The sequence below is a fragment of the Globicephala melas genome, chromosome 2 (assembly GCF_963455315.2).
Source record: "Globicephala melas chromosome 2, mGloMel1.2, whole genome shotgun sequence".
NCBI lineage: Eukaryota > Metazoa > Chordata > Mammalia > Artiodactyla > Delphinidae > Globicephala > Globicephala melas.
This window is the reverse complement of record NC_083315.2, coordinates 108,386,884-108,399,427: the sequence shown is the minus strand read 5'-3', so window position 1 is coordinate 108,399,427 and position 12,544 is coordinate 108,386,884. Positions and strand designations below refer to the sequence as shown.

Genomic DNA, 12,544 nt, shown 5'->3' with positions numbered 1-12,544 from the left:
CAGAAAGGGGATCCAGTAGAGTGTTTAGTAAGGGTTTATCTAAATAAAGTTTTTATTTTGTAATAGTTTTAGATTTACTGAGAAGTTTCAGATGTAGTACAGAGAATCCCATACACCATATACCATTTCCCCTATTATAAACATATTTGTGTGGTACATTTGTCACAATTAATGAACAAATATTGATACATTATTATTAACTAAAGCCCACATCTTATTCAGATACCCTTGGTGTTTACCAAATGCTCTTTTCTCTTCCACAGTCCCATCCAAGATATCACATTAATTTGGTTGTCAATTCTCCTTAAGCTTCTCTTGGCTGTGATAGTTACTCAGACTTTCCTTGTTTTTGGTGACCATGACAGACTGTAGGAGTACTGGTCAGGTATATTGGTCAATGTCCTTCTATTGAGATTTTTCTGATGTTTTTCTCATGATTACACTGGTGGTGTGTGTTTTGGAGAGAAAGATCATAGAGGTAAAGTGTCATTCTCATCACATCACATCGAGAATACATATTATCAAGGTGACTTGTCACTGTTGATATTAATCTTGGTCACTTGGTTGAGGTAGTGTGTCAGGTTTCTCCACTGTAAAGTTACTCTTTTTTCCCCCTTTCCATTCTATACCCTTTGGAAGGAAGTCCCTATGCATAGCCCACACTTAAGAAGTGAGGAGTTAGGCTCCATCTTCTTGAGGGTAGAGTATCCAAATAAATTATTTAAAATTCTACTGCACAGGAAATGTGTCTGTTCTCTCCCATTTGTTTATTTACTTAATTATTTATATCAGTTTGGACTCATGAATATATATCTTGTACTTTGGGTTATAATTCAATACTATTTTATTTTGTTGCTCAAATCATTCCAGCTCTGTCTATTGGGGGGTCTTTCACTTGGCTTCTGTGTCCCTTTGACATACTCCCATCACTGTGTGTGTGTGTGTGTGTCTGTGTGTGTGTGTGTGTGTGTGTGTGTGTGTTGAGCACTTTCTTTCTTTCTTAACACTACAAGGTTCTCCCAGATTATCTTGTTTATTTCCTGCCCCAGGCTTAGAATCAGCCATTTCTCCAAGGAGCCTTAGTTCCTTTAATTAAAGAAGGGTTCTAGAAACCAAGATCTGGGTGCTAAGTGTACTTGTTGCTACTGGATGTCCTTGCTTCTAGGCTCTCTCAGCTAACAGAATAGGAAAATATGTGGATGTATGTTAACCTTTGTGTGTATATATATATGTGTATATATATATATATATAGAGAGAGAGAGAGAGAGAGAAAGAGACAGAGACAGACAGACAGTCACATACCTTGTAGATATTGCAAGTTCAGTTCCAGAACACTGCATTAAAGCAAATATCAAAATACACTAAGTCACATGAATTTGGGGGTTTCCAATGCACATAAAAGTCATGTTTATACTATTCTATAGTCTGTTAAATGTACAATAACATATCTAAAAAACAATAAATATATATCTTAATGGAATAATACTTTATTGCTAAATATGTTAACCATCATCTGAGCCTTCAGCAAGTCGTGGTAGTGACATCAAAGATATCTGATCACAGATTACCATAACAAGTTATATAATAATGAAAAAGTTTGTAATACTGCGAAAATTACCAAAATGTGAAACAGAGACACGAAGTGAACGAATGCTGTTAGAAAAATGGTGCTGATAGACTTGCTAGACACAGGGTTGCCACAAACCTTCAATTTGTAAAAAAGCAGTATCTATGAAGCACAGTAGAGTGAAGCACGATAAAACAAGGTATGCCTGTACTTATAAATATTTCCCTGTGTTTCTGTCTGTATCTATAGTAAGCTAAAAATGAGTTTATGCTGATATCTCCAACTATATTCTATTACCAAACAAACCTTTTTTTTGTTTGTCTGTATCCTCCAGCTCCAACACTGAGAAACTTGCCTCCCACGATCCGCCATTCATCTACCTCACTATTCAATTCTAGTATATATGCATAGTGGCTTCAGAATTGTTAACCCATAGCCCCATGGGAATCAAAATTAAAGTACACTGCTTATGTGCAGTTTCTTCCTTTGCCTTTAGTCTAATGTCTCCACTCATTTCCAAAACTACTTAAACCAGAAATTTTCTCCCCATTCCTTCAGTGAGGTTGTTTTATAGATGTTATACAATTAGATTGTTTTGTCACAGTATACATTACATTCTGGAATCTACCAACCTTCTAAATGATTTTTCTACTTGCATACATTAAAGTTCATTCTTGTGCCATGGATTTTGACAAAGGCAGAGTGTCATGTATTCATCACTCCAGTATCATACATAATACTTATCTCCACAAACCCCCGCCTCAACCCAAACCAACCTGCCCCCAAACACAGTCAGTTTTTTGAGCCATGCCCTCAAAAAAATAGTAACTCCTCTGGAAAGAAATCTTAAGGGGCACAATCTCCTCCTACTTTCAATGTTCCACACTCCCCAGCACAAGCCTCCTTGGCTTTTTTCCCCCCTGCTCCCTCCCCTTCCCTCCCCCAGCTACCTCCATTACCTAAGGAAGGGTTTTTTTTCTCTCTCTCACCCTCACATTGTAGGAATGCATGAGCAGGCCAGGTGCACAATCACATTTTTCAAGAAATAACTTCACAAGATTTCCAATGATAGGCAAAGATTGAATGATAAGAACCCCAGAACCAGGAGAGGTAGTTCAGATGCAGACCATAAAGACACTGCTGCTCCAGAGCTTTAAGAACAAGAAAAAACACTCTTTGACATAAATTGTAGCAATGATTTTTTGGATCTGTCTCCTAAGACAAAGGGATGAAAGCTTGTAAACAAATGAGGCCTAATTAGACCATTGATAAAATGAACAGACAACCTACCAAATGGGAGAAAATATTTGCAAATGATATGACTGATAAGGGGTTAATATCCAACATATATAAATAGCTCTTACAACTCAACATCAAAAAAACAAACAACCGATTAAAAAATGGGCAGAAGAACTGAATAGACATTTTTCCAAAGAGGAAATGCAGATGGCCAACAGACACATGAAAAGATGCTCAATATCGCTAATCATCAGGGAAATGCAAATCAAAACCACAATGAAATACCACCTCACACCTGCCAGAATGGCTGTCATCAAGAAGAACACAGATAAGAAATGTTGGTGAGCATGTGGAGAAACGGGAAGTTGGTGGGAATGTAAATTGGTGCAGCCACTGTAGAAAACTGTTTGGAGGTTTCTCAAAAAACTAAAATTAGAACTACTATATGATCCAGCAATTCCACTCGTGGGTATATATCCAGAAAAAACAAAAACACTAATTCAAAAAGATATGTGCATCCCAATGTTGATAGCAGCATTATTCATAGTAGCTAAGATATGGAAGCAACCTAAGTGTCCATCAACAGACGAATGGATAAAGAAGATGTGGCATATATGTATATATATATATATATACACACACACACAATGGAATACTACTCAGGCATAAAAAAAAGAATGAAATTTAGCCATTTGCAACAACATGGATGGACTTGGAAGGCAATATGCTAAGTGAAATGAGTCAGAGAGAGAAAGACAAATACTGTATGGTATCACTTATCTGTGGAATCTAAAAAATAAAACAAATGAACAAATATAACAAAACAGAAGCAGACTTATATATAGAAAGCAAACTATATATGGTTACCTGTGGGGAGAGAAAAGGGGGGAGTGGATTAAGAAGTACAAACTATTAGGTATAAAATAATATACAAGGGTATATTGTACAATATGGAGAATATAGCAAATATTTTATAACTATAAGTGGAGTGAAAGCATAGAATATAAATCATTACCTACATACATACCCCAAAAACGTGAGAGAGGAAAACCTTTTACATACAGCAAAAGAAAAAGTCTGAACTCCCCAGCAAAACCACTGCAAATTTTCCACTACAGTAGTGCAAAAAGAATTCGGAAGGAGCTAGCTGAAATCACCTTTGACCCTCCTCCTAACCGAAGTGCTGGACCTAAAAGAGATAGCACCTATGAACAGAGACTGACTATACTTGGTCCATCAGGTCCTGTGTATGAAAGTGGTGTGTTTTTTCTAAATATCACATGTTCATCCAGTTATTCATTTAAGCTGCCAAACGTTACTTTTCACACCACAATCTATCACTGCAACATCAACAGTCAAGGAGTCATCTGTTTGGGTATCCTCAAAGACAGCTAGAGTCCTGCTTTACTATTTCAAAGATTTTGTGGTCAATTTGTTCCCTTTGACATTGACAGACTGCAACTCTGTAGATCCTCCGGTTGGAAGCATAGCTGCTCAGTATTTGACCAACAAAGAAGAACATGACAAGAGATAGGCAACACAATTCACATAATTTGTATGCAGTGAGAAAGAGCAGAGGCATCTTCTCACTGCGCAGCAAATCTTTATAGCCTTTACAATATGGACTTCTGTGTATGTGTTATGCTGCTGATTCTACTCTGGGCCTTTATCCTCTGGAAAGTGGGAGACTGCCCCAAAGGGCAAATGCTGTCAAGAATAGAACTTTGTAACTGTAGATAATTTATGTTTAAACACCTACTCGCAAGTCTTGCTTCTTTGGGATATTAAAATGCATTTTGTAATATACTAAAGATACTGGTCTTGATTTCTACCAAATATTATAGTGCATTTTGGCTTAACTCATTATCTGTATGAAGTTATAAAAGTAGCCATATAGGAATTAGATCATTTGTAGTAAACCCATGTCAATTTCTGAGTATGTGGTTCACACTGTTGTGAAAAAACGTCTTACGTTTTACTTTCATCAATTTGTAATTAGAGGATTTTCTTTTACCCTTTTGTAGCTCAGAGAGCACCTGACGTATCATCTCAAATACAATAAATATGCTTCTGAAGGCAAAAAAAAAAATTAAGGGTTTTTACAGCAGCTTTACAAAATATAGGATCTGAAAAACCATATTGTAATTACTTCTTTACATGTTTATAACCTCATGAGAGCTTACCTGTCTTATCCTGAATACCCATGCCCAGCACATACCTAGCAATAGTAGGAACCCAATGACCATTTTGGAATAAATATATTAATACCAGTTTATCCTAATTAAAATAACCAATACATAGTTTTCATTCTGAAATTTTTCTGATTTTTCAAGGTTTTTAATTGAAAAATATAGAAAGATAACTAAAACTTTGAGATTCAATATCTGTTCTATAGGCATATTTATAATTTAACATATTCACTTAGCTCTATAGAGTCCTAATAACACAGAGGGGATTCTTCATAACCATAATGAATATTTCATCATATCTTTGCCTGTGTATTGAAAGTGTGAACAATTTTTTAATAGCTTAGATTTCCTCTTTTACAATGCTGCAAGAAATTTTGAATAAAGAAATTATATATTTTTACATCCAAAACAAAAAATGTTCACAAATTTTATTTTCTACAATTTGGAATATGTTACTCCTATAGGCAAACAAGGTCAAGCTTATAATTTTCATAAATGTAATTTTGCAAATTTTATAAAAGCCAGAACTCGTTTTACTTAATGTAATGAACAGGTGATGGTGACATGCATAATGCAATTTTCACAAATGAAGGTAAACGTTAAGTTCGTATTTCTGTATTCAAGAAAAATATGAACTAACTCAATAAAGATGAGTAATGTTAACCTTAAGGAGTTAATCATCAGAGTGAATGAGGGAAGATAGTATAATTAGCAATATATGAAGGTAGTCATTAAGGTGAACCAAGGCACATAATATAGTTTGCAACATAATGTAAACAAAAGCCAAAGTTCCCATAGCAACACAAACTTTTCTCCAGTGTACACATACTGTATTTTGGATTACCAGTTAGAGTTCTAAATTTGTAGTTTCTTATGCAGGTGAGTAATAAGGGTATGTCAACATGGTTCTGAGAACAATAAGATTTATATATTCAAATTTAGATGTGTTTAAATTTGCAAGCTTCACACTTAGTTTTCTTTACAGTTGACATCCCCTAAACTTATGGTGGCATTTCAGGTTAATGCCATGAAATTACATTTATCTCATTTGTGGTAATGTTTGTAAGTACCTTTATTATTTAAGCTTGCATGTGTTAGGATGCATATATTTTGTGGTGTGTTTTAGAAACTTTGATGATTAAATGTAGTGGTGTTAAAATATAAGATTATATAAATATTAGGAAATATAATAGCTAGCCCTAAATTATTTCACACAGCAATAAAATAGTAGATACCATAAAATGGTATTCTTTGCTCAACATGGACAATTGTATTAATACTCTTTCTTCAAGGAAAATTTTTTTCTTCTACAATTCTCACTCAAATAATCCATTCCATTATAGCTGTCTTTACTTTGTTTTTCTTCTTTATAAAATAAAACAGGACTTTAAATTTACATTTACAAAGTTTATACAGTCACTTGTATACTAATTCTCATAAAATTTTTGTGAATGTGCCAGTTGGGTGGTAACTACAATCCAAGATCACACAATAAGAGCAAATACTATAGTTACTCAGCATAAACAACTTTAAAATTTACATATTATATATGTATATATGAATGGAAAGTGGAAGTAACTAGGAGAAAAATCGTGTATTTTATTTCATATTTACATATTTTATTCATCTAGATATAAATCCTTATTCATTTTTATTAAGACTCAATCAAATGCTTAGAATATTCTGGAGAATCCTAGTGGCTCGCTATTTCAAAGAGAAGTCAACTTTTCAAGGTTTGAATTATTGACAGATTTTGCTCATTGTAAAATGGAAACAATTTAAAAGAGGTGTTAGTTTTACCAATCTATCCATCCTCAATTTGAATGTCCTCAAATATTTGTCTTTTGAATTACATTATGATAGAGACAGAAGGATCAATCATTAAGTGAAGGTTAGTGTGAAGTCTCAAAATTAAACCATTCTGGAATTCAAACTCTCTGTGGCACTTGACTGAGACACATAATGAAGTATCTGACATGTGGGAGATAATATGATTTGTTTACAATTTGAATAGGTAGAATAAAACTATAAAAATTGGGGGCTTCCCTGGTGGCGCAGTGATTGAGAGTCCGCCTGCCGATGCAGGGGACACGGGTTCGTGCCCCTGTCTGGGAAGATCCCACACGCCGCGGAGCGGCTGGGCCCGAGAGCCATGGCCGCTGAGCCTGCGCGTCTGGAGCCTGTGCTCCGCAACGGGAGAGGCCACAGCAGTGAGAGGCCCGCGTACCGCAAAAAAATAAAAATAAAAAAAATTTTTAAATAAAATAAAATTCCTCTTCAATTAAAAATAGAACAAAATAAATAGTAGTAAGAAGGTGTAGGGATGACATCAATATTTTAGCATTTTCTAGGACCTGGAGATGTTCTCATTGTGGAACAAATATAAATGGTTTCATTCATTTTGCTATTAAAGTGAAAAATCATGTGTCAGAATACAAATCTTAAAACAATGATGTCCAATTTCGGGGGAAAAAAATCATCCCTTTTGAAGATAATGATAAATATTCAAGTTTTCCTCTATGAAGATAATATTTTTTGTCTAAGTCAACATACTTTACCATTTTTAAACTTTTCTTATCACATTTTTGACAGCAGTTTTTCCAATTTTGACAGCTCTTTAAAAGTAATTTTAACAGCCTAGTGATTTCTCTTCTAAGCAAAGTCAGATTATGTGAAATGTCAATGTAAAAACTATACACTCTGACACATAATCATTTTTAGTTGAATTTACTTATTAATTTTGCTTGCTATTACTAATAAAACATAAGTTCTTAGCTAATTGTATTGCTTTTTGAAATGCTTTAATGGTATTAAAACTGTATCCTCTTTACCACAAAACGTCTCACTTTATCACAATTAGCTACCCTTCCAAAAATGGAGAGGAGGGAGGAGTAGCAGTGCTAGGTAGAGAAAAGGCAATTGAGAGACTCAGCAAAGTGGCTAAAGTGCAAATACAAGCCTACATTGGTTAAACCAGGATGGAGATATATCTGAATTCCCTAGGGGGAAACTCTTGCAAAACAGGGGCATCTCCCTTCTCCCCTTCCTCACATAACCCTATATTCCCAGCTCCCATTGCTGGGATTCTGATATATGCCCAGGGCAGGTGGATAGAGAATATTTTTTCACATGCCCACCCTCCCAACTGATTGAAAACCGCTGGAAACAATTTAAATAAAAACTGACAATTTTTTTGACCGAATTAATCCAGTTAATTTCCTCAGTCCTTTATTTCATGATCAAAGTGTTGAAGGAGGTGAAGTGATTATCTGGTGAATATAAATAAATGGGTTGTCAGTTCAAAAATTATCTTCTCTTTGTAGTATTTGCTCTAGTCGCTTGTTTCCTGATCAATACTTTGGTGACTGAAAGCTTGTTTCTCTATAGAATGACTTTGTCATAATTTTAAAGAAAAAAAGTTTTACAGAAAAGGATTTCATTTTAGTTGATGATCCACCATCTAACCACTATTCTAAATGGAATTCCAGTAAACTTAGCAAATTTTTAAAAAGTTAGATTAGTCTTATTAGATGAATTCATTGAGGATTATACATTGACTAGATTAATAAATTGAATTCTAAACTGTCCTATGTTCCTCATCATTGTAGAAACGTTCCACTTCATGTTGAATGAGTAGACTTGCCTTAGACAAATTAGGAGCATTAATTACATTTTGAAGTCTAAACAAGTAAACAAACAAAAAAACCCAGTCAAAATTACAGGCAAGATTCAACAACTCAGTAGCATCATTCAATAGAAAGTGGAAAACAATGGAGAAATAACTTTAAAATTCCAAGAGAAAATTATTTCCAACCACACTATCAATCAAGTGTGAAAGTAAAGTGTAGACTTTTTAGATAATTTCTAAAATAATTTACCTTCTAGTCAACCTTTCTTAGGAAGCTATTAAAGATGCACTCCACCAACTCCAAGAAGTAAGCAATGAAATGGAGTCCAGCAATTCAGCAAACAGGAAATCAAACTCAGGAAAGAAACAAGGTAATTTTCAAGGTGATGAAAAATCTTCCAGGACAACTACGCAGTAGTCCTAAACTGCTGATTGTACAGGCTAGATCAGAAGAATAGACATATCCAAGAAAATAAAATATAAAGAAAAGAAATGAATATGTTGCCTGATGTGTTTGAATATATGGAAACAAGTTTTACAGTTTTGGTACAAAATTGGCTCTGAGACAATGGTGTAACAAACAAATGTAAAGCAATGTAATTATGAACCAAACTAAGAAAAAGTTGTACAAGAAAGTTAATGTAGTCAAAGGAAAAGAACACCTAAACCATGAACAAAATTTACATTGTCAGAAACATGTAACAACAGAATACTGTTTTTAACAGCTTTATTGAGATATAATTCACATACCGTAAAATTCAGTCTTCCAAAGTATACAATTCAGTTTTTAGTATATTCACAGACTTGTGCAACCATCACTACTATCTAAATTTAGATGAAGCCCCATATGCATTTGCAGTCACTCCCTATTCCTTCCTTCCCCAACCCTGGCAGCCAATAATCTACTTAGTATCTCTATAGATTTACCTATTCTAGACAGTTTTTATAAACGGAGTTATACAATATGTGGTCTTTTGTGACTGACTTCTTTAATTTAGCATAAAGCTTTCAATATTCATCCATACGTTAGCATGCATCAGGACTTCATTTTTTTTTCACTGCCCAATAACACTGATAGGACAGACCAGAAGAATCAGAGAGGAAAATACATTATTTCCTCAATCCATCAGACACCATACAACTAGTAAACAATTTAAAAATATTAAAATTTAATACAATGTTTTCTTTACACAGCCCTCCTTAAATCTTTATTTATTCATTCATTCATCCATCTATTCACTTATATTCAATATATAGTGATATATTTACTATATCACCTAAGATACTTATCAGCTTATCTTAGGCCTTGTTATAAGCACTGGAAATTATCACAGACAAAATAAGATAAAAAAGACAAAGCCCTGGCATCATGGAGCTTTCTAGTGGGAAAGTCAAACAATGAATAAGCAAAATAATATATAATGCGCTTGTTAAATAGTAAGGAGGAAAATAAAACAGGGAAGAGTCATAGGAATCATGGGGGAAGGGTTGAAATTTTTGATCTTATAGTCTGTAAGGACTCATTGACATCTATGTAAAGGAAGTGAGGAGTGAGCCATGTGTATATGTGTGTGTGGCTGGGGGGGAAGGGAAGCTTTCCCAGCAGATGGAACAGGAAATGCAAAGGTCCTGTGACAGGAGCAGTTTTGGTATAACTGAGAAACAGTTGGGAGACTAGTGTGCACAGAGAGAATGATGGGGGAAGATAGTAAACGGCTGGAAGTCACAAGGTAAGGAAGCGCACAGGTAATGCGGAGCCCTGTATATCGTTGTGAAAATTTTGGCTTTTAGCCTGACTAAAATAAGAACACAGGAGGAGGCTGAGCAGAAAAATGAGATTATATGAGTTAGATTTGAACATTTCCTTCCTTGCTACTGGTTGAATAAAAACTAAAGAGAGACAAGGGCAGAAGCAGAGGCTGTTGTGATAAACCAAAGGAGATATGGAGAGTGGCTTAGACCTGAGCTGTGGCCATGAGGGTGGCAAGAAGTGGGTGAATTTTGGATACAATTTGAAAATAGCACCAACATAAATTACTCAAAAATTGGATATTGTATGTGAAATAAGAAGGCAATAGTGATCAATTTGGTCAAATGTTAATGAGAGTCCAAGTAAGATGAGGCCTGAGAATTGACCACTGGATTTAGCAACATGGAGTTCATGGTTGACCTTGATAAAAGCAATTTCACTAGAGTTCTGTGGCTAAAAATCTGTTTGGAATGGATTAAAGAAAGAAGAGGGGGGAGAAATTGGGAAACACATGTAGAAACCTCTTTTTCAAGTTTTGTTTTAAAAGGAATGAGAGAAAAGGAAAGGTTGTAAGGGGAAGTAGAGTCAAAAGTGAGGTTTTTTTTTTTTAGGAAAGCAAGAAATAGCAGCATGTGTATGTGCCAACGTGAAACATCCAGTATCGAAGGAAATATATATGGCGCAGAAAAGAGAAGAGAGAATGATTAGTCCCACATCACAGAGTCAGTGGGAAAGGGATAGAATCTAGTACAGCAGTTGAGGACTAGCCTTTAGGAGTATGGTAATTAAAGGTCAAGTAAATTTGCACAGAGAGTTAGGTCAAGAGATGTAGAGGTAGGGGAAAGTCCCTTCCACTTGCTTCAGTTTTCTTAGTGGAGTAGAAATCACAGTCAACAGCTTAAGATGAGTATGAGGAAAGAAGTGTTGGAGATTTGAGGCAAGAAGATTTAGAATAATCCTTTTAGTCTTATTAATGAACTAGGAAAATGTAGTATGATTTCTAGACAGTATGAAGGACCTGCTAGAGAAAAGTGATCCTAAATTTAAGGTGAAATTAGTCAGCATTGATTTGGATTTTTTTTCTCTAGCTGCATTCAGTTGCAAGTGGGCAAACATTGAGCAGGTTAGAGTTTGATTTAACATAGGTGGTGCTTTATCCAGCTGATCATAATGAATCAAGACTGGGACAAAGGAGTGGATGGTATCTGCTAGTGAGAGATTATCACTGATCGTTAGAAGGGCTTTAGAATGTCATACCAGCTTAAAGATAAGACATATATTTAGCATTTTTAGATTTCATCGATTCTAAGTTTTATGGTATTCCCTAGCAGGACAGTAAAAACACAAAGTTTTATGTGAACCTTTTCCTTTTGTGGTTCTAGAAAAGGTGCTTTTATGCTCTGCTAGTGTTTAAACTGCAACATTTGAAAACCACAGTCCTTTATTATCAATAAATGTATTAGGATGTGGGCTTCTCTAGAACAGCAAAACGTTAAAAAAAATTAAAATTAAAGAAACAGTAGTGTTAAATTATCCCTGAACGCACATTATTTAGTTCCTCATTAACTTAATTGTTTTCCAGTAAAAGTGAAATGTGCAATATGCAAATTAAATAATATTACATGTCAGAGTTTGAAAGAAATATTCATTTAACATTGGAAGAGGTTTTCTTTCCCCAGGAAATCTTGTTCATTTATTTTGCAAGAAGTTTTGTTTGTCGCTATTTGTTCAAAACATAATACAATTGTGAGACCCAGTGCCTGCTGGCAAAGTTGGAATAGCTGTCAGCAGGAAATGGCAAACTAATAATAAGTGCTGGTAAAATATTTATATTATAGTTTACTAGGAAGCTGAATGTAGTTTTGTATTTCATTAGTGCTCGAAGCAATACATAGTAACATAGTTGTGCTCCAAAATAAGTGAATAGAATTCTAAATACTATAGTAACTTATCAACTATCTGCTGGGAAGAGAAAGAATTAATAATAATAAAGCCTTTTACACGTTGAAATTTAAGAAATTTTAAACGAGGTCCATAGGGCAGTAATTAGCAGCATCTCACATTCAGTGTTATTGGACACTAGGCTGCTGGATCAACCACTTCTCTATGAGGCCTAGTAATTTAGCTCTGGCTCATAATTTTCAATAACAGAGCTATTCAAGAGGGAGGG

The 12,544-nt window shown here is 34.7% G+C and overlaps 1 pseudogene; it reads left to right on the top strand.

Moving 5' to 3' along the window:
- The first annotated feature begins 358 nt into the window (after window positions 1-358).
- LOC115852067 (ubiquitin-conjugating enzyme E2 E3 pseudogene) lies at window positions 359-4,341 on the top strand (annotated as a pseudogene).
- The last annotated feature ends 8,203 nt before the right edge of the window (window positions 4,342-12,544 follow it).